Source organism: Acinonyx jubatus, chromosome C1 (assembly GCF_027475565.1).
Source record: "Acinonyx jubatus isolate Ajub_Pintada_27869175 chromosome C1, VMU_Ajub_asm_v1.0, whole genome shotgun sequence".
Lineage (NCBI taxonomy): Eukaryota > Metazoa > Chordata > Mammalia > Carnivora > Felidae > Acinonyx > Acinonyx jubatus.
The window spans coordinates 107,583,349-107,594,235 of record NC_069381.1 but is presented as its reverse complement, the minus strand read 5'-3'; the positions used below and the strand labels follow the sequence as shown (position 1 = coordinate 107,594,235).

The window sequence follows — 10,887 nt, the reverse complement described above, 5'->3', positions numbered from 1 at the left end:
ATGTTACTAAGCATCATTTGAGAAAAACAAAAAACTCCATACATGGTGCCCAACCTAAAATCGTGAGAACAGATCTCCTATATTTCCATAAAAAAGCCCTCTTCCCCAATGTTCTACAGAGACTTCAAATTTCTATAGCCCCCTCTTCATCTCACCTCCTCTCCCAGCAGATATCCTTCACTATAGAGACAGACTCCACTCACAGGGAGTTTTCCAAACTTCCAACACCCAACACAGATGTGTGTAGATGAGTCTCAACCTGCCCCATCTTAGGAGAAGAGGCCTCCACTGTACCCCCATCCTTTCTGTCTACCTTTAGGGACAGATTTTTTATCCTTCCTTTCCCCTCCTTCTGACTTTTTCCCATCAGCATGTTAACCTAACTCACCTTATGTTAAAAGAAAAAAATCTACCTCAGGCACACATCCTTTTGGTCCTTTCCCAAACTCTTGGGATTGTCCACACTCACTGTGTGCCCTTAACTTCCTTCCAATCACCTCTGAACACAGACCATCCAGCTCAGGCTGCTTATCATCAGGGTCACACTGACTTCTTCCCTTCCAGGTCAGATGGACTTCTCTGGGCTCTATGCTAGGAGGTTTTCAGCATCAACCAGCACCACTATCCATGCCCTTCTTGATACTACACCAGCTCATTTCTCTACACACACATTCTACCTGCTTCACAGCCTCTGCATAGAACCTTGTTGCTTAATGTGAGTATTCCTGTGGGGCCTTAGGATTTTGTTTTTCTTATTATCACCTTTTCTCTGGGAGAGCTCATTTGAAGAGTAATGATGGCTTCAATTTATATAGTGATAACTCAAAAATCTACAATTTCAGTACAGATTATTCTTGTACAGTTCAGTCATGTATATCCAACTGTTCACTGGATTCTCAACCTGGATATCCACAGGTACTTTAAATATGGATTGTAAACATGGGATAGTACTGGAATATTGTGTAGTCAATGTTAAATAAAACATTGGTTAGTTTGTGGACTCATTTTATTTCTCTGTTTAACATTTGTAAAAACAACTTTTCTGGAGTAGATTGACATATTCTGTTAAAAACTTACAGTGACCCATTTTGCTTGCACTGTTGCATCACAAAGGATGTGACCAGGGACCATGACCTGCTGATGTGTATGTATATTTACATACGGACAACCCATTCATTAGATACAAGGTAGAAATATCAAACCAAAAACTTTGTCTTTTTTAGGTCAAATACCCAATTCCCAAAGTTAGTTACAGTGGGTCTTGTTTTTATTACAGGATATATTCGGATTGCTGTATTCTTCATTTGATGTAACAGAATGCTATTAATCTAAATATTTGTAAATAAAGTACTTATATCCAGATTTTAAAAAAATAATCAGCAGACTCAACATAGCATTGATCATCTCTTCTCACTGCCCACAGAACAAAACACATCAGAATACGATGCACTCCTCCTCCAGATCTCTCTCTCTCTCTCTCTCTCTCTCTCTCTCTCTCTCTCTCTCTCTGAAAGACCCTACTATCTAGCAGTTTCCCATCATCTCTGCCCCTGCCTATCCCCACATCCAAATAAATGCAACTATTATTATTATACTTCTTAATGTTCTATAGGCTTTTGAACAGTTTTCTTCATACTCATGTCCTTTTGAGAAGAGGCAAAGGGAGCAGCCTGAATATGGGCTTCTTCAAATGTGCTGATGAATATTTTGACCTGGAAAATCAATAGGAGTCATACTGTTTAGAGTTACAAGGTGCATTAGTCTATATATGCTATGCTACGTTAATAAATAAAAGCCAAAATTCAATTGGTTTAACAGATCCAATGATGGATGATTTGTGTCTCACTCAAGCAAAATCCAAGGGAGTTGGGTGGTAGTCTTATATTTTGTACCTCTGCCACCTGAAACAGGGAACCCAGGGTTCCTGGATTCCTGGGAATCACAGAAAAGGAAGAGAGGCCTAGAGTATCATATGAGATATGGTTAAGGTCCAGACTTGGAAGTGGTTTACATCATGTAAAGCCACAACCCACTGCCCACAACAGTCCTGTGGTCACAATCAATTACAACAGAGGCTGGGAAATTAACATTTGGTTGCACAACAGTCTCGATCACAGTAAGGAATATGTTTTGTTTAAAATGCCATGTTAATTAGAAAGAAGCCTAAGTTGAACAAATCTTAAGCAAAAAAAGTTTTCAGCATTAATTAAATTTGATCATCTTTAGTAAGATAAAAATGCAGTCCTGTTTCTTTGACAAAGGTTTAGAAAGAAATGAGACAGAGACTGTAGAGCCTTACTTCTGCTGCAGCAATCTCTGGAATATAGTATCCGAGGGTGCTAGTCTTCTGATCATCAGGAGCTGGAAGGAGAAGCATACAGAAGCCTGATTGGCTGGGAGTTTTGACAGTTAACATGGTATCGGAAGATAATTTAACCTCTTCTGGGTTCTCCTGTGGCACTCACCACTAAAAGCTGGTGCTTAGTACAATCATGTCTAAGATCGTCCACTGATGATTGCAACCACGCTGAAGAGCAAATCTCAGGCCTCACGAAAGTCTTACAATGGGAGCAGGACTAACAGGAAAGTTCAGTGGGCAGGTGGTGCCACTGTTACCTGCTTTGTCCAGAAGTCTGATAAACCAGCCACTCTTCTTTCTGCAAGAGCTTGGGATTAAGCAATCTGTTAAACCAAGAAAGGTTTTCCATTTACATCAGAAAGAAGTTTTGATATGTTGCTTTCAGCTGGCATCTGCCAAACTTTCTCCATAACCCACCCATAATTTAGGACTGCCTCCTCCACTGATGTTCAAATCACCATCCTCTGAATTACTAAAGTGGACTCTTAATTGGATTTTCAGCTCCCCTGGTCCACTAGACCTGTTCTAAGCAGTCACTTCCAGCCTCACCTTCAATTCGTTCTCCATACTGGAGCCAAAAGCATGGTTTGCCTAAATAAAAAATCTAAATGTCATGGTCATCTTTAAAACGCTTCCAGCTGCTCATACAGTATAACCTGAGCTCCATGGCTTGCATGACCAGGTCCTTCTCACCTCTCCACTTTCACCCTTCCCTCCTCTCCCCATGCTGTATATAGATTGGCACTTTTTTTTTTTTAAATTTTTTAAACGTTTATTCAGTTTTTGATAGAAACACAGCGTGAGTGGGGAAGGGGCAGAGAGAGAGAGGGAGACACAGAATCCGAAGCAGGCTCCGGGCTCTGAGCTGTCAGCACAGAGCCTGATGCAGGGCTCAAACTCACGGACTGTGAGATCATGACTTGAACTGAAGTCAGACACTTAACTGACTGAGCCAGTTACAGGTACCGCTACAGATTGGCATTCTTTACCTTCCCTGGAAGTGGCAACATTTTTCTAATTCCTGATCCTTAATATACCCTTTCCCCTCTGTCTGAAATGTTCTTCCATCCACCACCACCTAACTCTTGCCAAGCATTCAAGTCCCAGCTTAAGCCTTTCCACAGCCACCCTGTTTCTGTCCACCAAGTTGGAGAGATTAAGGTCACCTCTCGGCAACTTCCACCACCCTGCAATTGCTACTCCATGTTTATTGCCTCCTTAGACAAAACTATTTAATTCATCATTCTATAATCAGAGCATAGGACAGCAGAAGAGGTACCAAATAAGCAATTACCAAATTAAGAACTTCCACTCTACCCCTTTCCATCTGGCTAATTCCTACTTGTCATTCTGACTTCAGGTGTCACCCCACTTCTTGAAGTCTACTGTGACTCTAGTTTGGACATGGCACACAGTGATTCCCTCCACCAGGGCCTCCATCTCACTGTGGCATAATTGTCTGTCCCCACCATTTGAAGAAAGGACAGAGATGGTGCTTACTTGACACAGTATCTCCAGTTACCATTACAATCCCCAGTACAGAGTTAGCACCAGTGAGATCTACCAGATGCAAGAATGAATCCAGAATAGCTTGCTATCTAAGCTGGAATTTTGACATAGTCTGACAGGCAGACAAATCATGGTTGAGATAACCTTCATAAATTATCTTAATTAACAAGAGGTACCCAGTTTTGTTGACCTCTCTGGGAAGTATCTGCCCTCCATGTGTGCATGGAGGTGCATTGGAAAGATCTTCCAGGGAGAGACTAGGTCATTCTCTAAAACCTCTCTGGATCTGCTTCAATGTTCAGACAGGCTCTCAGGCAAAGTCCAGAGTCCTACCACTCCAACCTAACCATTATCAAGGGGCCCTTCACAGTGACTGTAAGGTCATTTTGTTTCCTGATACCCAGAGACCAAGTCAGACCCATGAGTCTTATTATAGTCATATCAGTGCAAAATGAACAAGATCAATCCTAGTAAAACAAATAAGGTCCTTCAAAGAATATGGGTTTTGTCAGTATGTGGTCACGATGCATTCATATTTTTTTTATCAACATTCACTGAATATGTGATGAGTGCCAAGGGAGAGATTAAATGCTGCACATGCATGAACACTGCATTTCTTATAATTGTTTGAGTGGCAGATGTTATCTCTGTTTTCAAAGATGAAGAAACTGAAGCTGGGAAGAGTTAAATAAATGGCATGGGGTGCCAGGCCCCATGTTCATGTAACCCAAAGCTTATGTTCTATTCTCCAAAATCCTCTCATGGACAGGATCAGTTATTTGTCAACCATCACAAAGAAGACTGCCCACAAGAACTATTTCCCTGCCTTGGCCAGGCTCACTCTTCCTCACTTTTCCCTTCACTCATGCTTCGTGAAGCCCCAGGAGTCTCCTGGAGGAGTCTTCATGGGTGCTCATGTGTCATTCACCCCTGAAGCACCACAGCCTCCTGCCCAGAGCTGCTCTCAGTGTGCTGGGGTAAAGGTTTCTCCCTCCGTCAGCAGGGTCTGAGTCTCACTGCCTGGGGACTAATGTCTTCTGAATTTAGTCCAGACACCCTGCATTGCATAAGACCCAAATACAGTTCCACAGGGAACATGGGCAGGTGATGTCTACATTACTGTATTTCAGTCCCATGACCTGTCTCTCCCTGTGGCACTAGAGCAGCCTCCCTGTGCCTTGACCTTTTCTTCCTTCTCCTAGCAATCCCTCAGTCATTGTGAAAATAGATTCTTATTGGCTTATCTATGTCATCCTTTTAGGATTTAGCTTGGGATATGGCTACATAAATATCTTCTTACTACACTTGAGGGTCCCAAGTATGAACATACAGAAACAGAAATAGCTGTTTGAACTAGACACTATAAAGGACCATAAACTAAACAGTTCTCCCTGGTCTGTGTGTGCTTTAACTCAGCTCCTATACCCTTCACTCTCTTCCCTGAGGGGAGGGGAGGTTAAACTGTGGAAAACTCAAGCTTCAGAATCCTGTTATGGCAGTGTAGTGATGGTGACATTCTTCCTTCTCATCCAGGAGCTCATGGGCATTCCTGTGTGATTCCCTCTGTGCCTACAGAGTGCTCTGCTATAGCACTGCTCTGGGAGACACTTATGGGGTGGCCATCTCCCATAGTCAATGAGAATGAACTTCTATCATTTATGGGTGTTTCATACGTCCCCTGTGCAGTGGACTCACCTAGGAGTATTGCTGTGACATTTCTGGTTTTATGAGAAGGCAGGCAGATAGCTCTCAGCCCTTCTTCTGAAGCCCACTTGAAGGACTGTAGCTTCTGTGCCAGCTGCTTTGGAGGGAGAATGCATGAGAACTACCTGTGGGAATGTGTGGGGCAAAATGGAGAGAATGTCCTAGGAGGAAGAGAAGAGAGAGTAACCTTGAGACCCAAGTGAAGATAAGTCTGTGGGCAAAGATATCCCAGCTGCAAGATTGAGAAAAAAAAAATGCCAGGAAAGGACAGCATGGCCTGGGCTCAGGGGAAGTTGTATCTGGGCTGGAGGCACCTTTGAGGGGAGAGGGATATACATCACAGCAGCTTTTCTGCTTCTGTACCTTGGTCTGGTCCTATTTTGTTATGGCTTTATCTCCACCAGCATGTAGACCGATGTGGGACAGTGTGCCTTGATAAGCTTGCTTCTGAAACTCGGCCCCTCTGCTTGCTAGGTGGTGCTGTCATGGGGATTGCTACTGGTGAGTCAGTGATGCAAATGTCTGTGTAAGACTTGTGGCATTTGAAGACACACACACACACACACACACACACACTGCATTATTTCACAGCATTGATGAGTCCCTGAAATAAATCATCTAAGTTATGTAGCTTGATCTGTGTTGGAGATCTTTAATGATTTTACAATTGCCATCCAAGAAACCCATAAAGTGGCCCTGAAGCATTTATAGTGTTTGTTTGAATATTTAATAGGAGCTTCTGGAAAACTGTTTTATCATGCACTACTTAGATTTGTAGGTGGATTGCTGTTTTATTTGGAGAATGATATACTTGCTAATCTTGCTATACAAAAAAATGCTTTTATAGAGAGGTGAAATTATGTTTCCTAGGATGTTCCAGGGTAGGGATCATTATTTAAATATTGTAGGTTGGGAATTCAAACTGATAGAAACACAATCTAGTATTAAGACCCTTCCACTCTTCCTAGCCATCAGGGTGTCTACAAAGGTTGACCCTTCAACTTGGCCCTGGAAGTGCAGGATCCTTCACATCACAGGCACTAATGAGTCAAGGGAGGTCCTCTCTTGTGAAGTGCTCTCCCTAGAGTGTGGCAAGGAGCAAGGTCAACCTGGAAAGAAATCAAAATGAGACAAGATATAGGGAGTTGGGACTGGGAAAGAAGAATCTGTGGTTTCTCTGTTACTTTGTTTCTCCATTTCTTTACAACAGAAAAGACAATTCATAGGGTCAATATCAAGATGGAGGCATAGAAGGAGAAGGCAGGAAACAGGCTCATGGGCCTGGATTTTTTGGGGGGAAAATTCCAAGTGTGTATTGTCTAAAATGTGCTTGTATCTAGGTTGTTATGTGTAGATTTGTGTCCTCTCATCCTCAGGAATCTGGCAGGGGTAGTGGCAGCCATGGGAAAAAAAGTTGTGGAGATCTGGAGAATTCTAGCCATTTGTCTTTACTAGATCATGACTAACATTTAGTGTTCTTGGCAAGTAAAATGGTTTATACTAAGAAAGGAACTCTGAAATATCAGGGTTTGTAAAAAGACAAGAATATATCAGGTTTTGCCCATCATGTATCTGTGACACTCATGTTGTTTTTTATGTGACGGACTTTGTAGACAAATAAATGCCTGAGGAGCATGGCTGGAGTGAAGCTGCAGTGTGGTCCTGGGGCTTGTAGGGGACAGCAGTGATGCCTCTTGGCCCAACACACAAGTCAGGAAGGGCAGTGATTGTGTGGGACAGAAGTAGCCCGGAGGGAAGAATGGCTGGGAACTGGAAGAGTCCACTGGGGGCTCTGCTGGGTCCTGGAGGACCCAATGTGGGTGCCCAGGATGAGTAGACAGCTTCAGGCTGAGAGCAAAGAGCCCTGACTGCCAGCAATGAAGCAGATGGCTCTTTGGAGGAATTATTATCCTGATACCTACTGGGTGGGAAATCCAGTCCTCAGATTCTTGCATAGAGATTCTTGCAGCCAGGAAGCTTCTCCTGCCCAAACAACTTTTCCTAGATGTTTTCCTAGGACACCTGCTGTTCATTATTCTGTCTTCACTCAACAGTGCCACCTGCCTATGCCATGCTGGGCATGTTCTAAACCTGGAGACACGGCAGTGACCAAGTGAGACCCAGATCCTGTCTTCACCAACTCCCCAGGCTAGGGCAAGTCACATTAGCAAGACATGAGGAATTGAGTGTACAAACATGAAATGTTAGGGGGCGTCCAGCTGGCTCAGTCGGTGGAGCATGTGACTCTTGATCTTGGAGTTTGTGTTCGAGCACCACGTTGGATGGAAAGATTACTTAAAAATAAAGTATTTTTAAAAACAAGTACACAAACATGAAATGTTAGGTCAGATTCACTCTGAAACAATGTGACAAGGTTCACAGTAGACTTTTCAGCCTTGGAGATTAAACAGTTGCTAACAAAAGCAATTTACTTAACATTCTTCTAAGAGAATAGAGACGGTGTGGGGCTGAATTTGACTGGCTTCATTTCAGAACTCCTTTCAGTATTAAGAAGGGAAAGGTGATTATTCCTATCCTGTGTGTCCTAGTGATATTGGGAGGAGATGGACAGCTGTTCTATAAACTAACAAATGAGTACATTTTACAGTCAAATGAGTATATACACATTACATAAATAGAATTATGTATATGTATTTTTAATCTTAATATATGGTATGATCCTTTAGAATCCAACCATGTCTAATTGATCTTTAAAACCACAATATAGGGGTGCCTGGGTGGCTCAGTCAGTTGAGCATCTGACTCTTGGTTTCAGCTCGGGTCATGATCTCACGGTTTTGTGGGTTTGAGCCCTGCATTGGGCTCTGCGCTGACAGTGCAGAACCTGCTTGGGATTCTCTGTCTCCCTCTTTCTCTGCCCCTCCCCCACTCATACTGTCTCTGTCTCTCTCTTATTATTAAAATAAATAAATAAACTTTAAAAACACAATATACATGCTGTCAAAGGTCCTTTATATGTTTTTTTTTTGTAACAGATGAATATATGAATAATGTAACTCACATATGAGTAAGGCATGCATCTTCAGCTCTGGCATGTAATTAAAGCACTCCCTGTAGCATCTTAAAATCTGTGAACCCTCAGTAGCTTTCTGTCTTATCCTCCTTCTGCTTCCAACCTCTCCCTCCCAGTAAGTCCCTGGGCTGTTACATGCTTCCAAATGTTCCAAGGGCCAGGGCTGTCATACCACTCCATTCAGGGAGACTTACTGTCCAGCAGTGACCTGTGCTCTGCACACATGGGGGAGAATCCCTCAGCACTCATCATGCTACAAGGCACAGACAGTACCAGGAAACCTCTGCTGGTCAATGGAGACCACTGCCACTGGGAGAGTGGGGCACTCCATTGACCCTCGTGTCCCACAATCACCACAATGCTGGAGCCTGGGCAGGCTGGAGTAGGAGCTCCAGCTCAGGTAGTGTGAAGAGGCCTTCAACACAGCTGGACCTGACTTTCACCTTTTGTGGCCACACCATCACGTAGCCTCTCCCAGTCCCAAGGGCCCCAGGAAGGACAATATCCAATCACACCTAGTTTTGATGTTCAAGTACTATTGCTCATAGTGTCACCACTCTTTAAATCACTTGGAGCCACTGCTTCTAGGAGCAGCCTATCCCTGGGACACAGATGATCATGAGCCCCTAGACCCCAGAGTCAGACTGACTGTTGGTTCTTTTTGATTCTGGGCCAGCTTGACAATCAGCTTGCCTTTTCATCTCGTTCAAACCTTGAGAATTTTATTTCAGGGGACTTGTTCATCTCCATCCACCTGGAATTTGTGATCCCAGGCCATCAGGCTCTCCCCAACAGGTGTCAGTTGCTTTGAATCTCAGGCAAAAGCATGAGATATCTTATCCATTCCTTTCCCTAAAGCCTTGGGCTCTGAGCATTCGTCCACCCTCCCAAGCAAGCTGACAGTTTGGCACAGGAATAGGAATAGTTTCTTAACAGAGAATAATTCAAAAAAGCCCTTACTCAGTAGATTTCCCCACTATTTTAAAATTAGAATTGTTTATTTTATTTGTTAATGTATTTGTCTACCACTTTCCTCAAGAATCTTTATCATATTCTTTAAAAAGGCAATGGGAATAAAAATAGTTATCTTTTCTGATTCCAGAGGCTAGGGAGGTATTGGGACTAGAACAGACATGAGGTAGTCTGACCCCCACACTCACTAGTGTATCTCACTGCACTTCTGGTAGCATAATGGATACCACCACCTGCAGCCAGTGGAGGGCAGTTCAGAGAATGGCCACCCAGCCATTCCTGTTAATTTATCTGGATGTATCAGGTGATTTTAATGCCAGTGGATGTGACCAGATTTACAGCCTGGAGCCTAGAGGTGAGGACAGCAGCCTTGGGCATTTTATTGAATACCCCCTTGGCATCCATTCAGAAATCCTCAACAACTCCCAGTGGATGAGCATGACAAGAGTGTATGTGGAAGTGCTTCATAAACTGTAGAGTACTAAACAAACGTGAACGGCAGTTAACAGTAATTATTACTGATAATACCCAGGAGAGGTCAGAGCTCTCTCATCAACAGTCTGGCTTTCTGGAAAGCAGTGGATTTAAGACACACACAGCTGCACACTTAGTCCTTTGGAGACTCTCAGGCCTGGTTCCCCAGTACCATTGTCAGTGTTTCTCAGGTATGTTATGTACACTTTCCCTTGTCAGTTTCCCAAGGATGTTCATGCTCACCCCCATCACCTTACCTGTTAACATTTGCCAGGTGCTGTCTCCGGCTGAACTTGCTTTCAGAGCTCTTTTTAGATGAACTTTCACACCTCACCAGAGCCTCTGAGGTGGAGCCATTATTATCTAATCTCTGTTCTTCAGATGAAGAAACTGGAGAGGTGAAGCACTTTGTTCAACGTTAAAAGGGAGAATGCAAGTACAAGGCAAATACAAGTCCTGGCACACAGGAAGAGCAGGAGGAGCTGGACTCATGGTGAGAAGAGGAACTGTCACCTACCTGTGAGCTCTAAGGACTGTTAACCTGTCCTGACCAGGAGAAACCACTGCTTCAGTCTCCTGTCTTTTGATTTGTGCCATTTTCTACACACACACACACACACACACAGTGATATTGTGTTTTTTAATAAGAAATATATATTTAGTTTTCATCCTCTTTCTGGTTTTCCTAAAACCCTTGAAATTTCCTAAGGTTTGAGAGCAACTAAGGTGTCCTTTGTTATGTTAATAGTGACTCTTGGAACCCAAACAGGGCTGGTTGCCAGGGAGCCAACCCTGTGATTAAAAGGTTGAAACTGTCAGTTCCACCCCTGACCTC

General features: G+C 43.3%; 1 long non-coding RNA gene across 1 annotated transcript; it reads right to left on the bottom strand.

Moving 5' to 3' along the window:
• Positions 1 to 867: 867 nt before the first annotated feature.
• Positions 868 to 10,649, bottom strand: LOC113595415 (uncharacterized). Its single transcript, XR_003415909.2, has 3 exons — positions 10,310 to 10,649; positions 2,300 to 2,361; positions 868 to 1,712 (listed from the first exon to the last, which is right to left on the bottom strand). It is a non-coding gene; the product is annotated as an uncharacterized LOC113595415 (long non-coding RNA).
• Between the last annotated feature and the right edge of the window lie 238 nt (positions 10,650 to 10,887).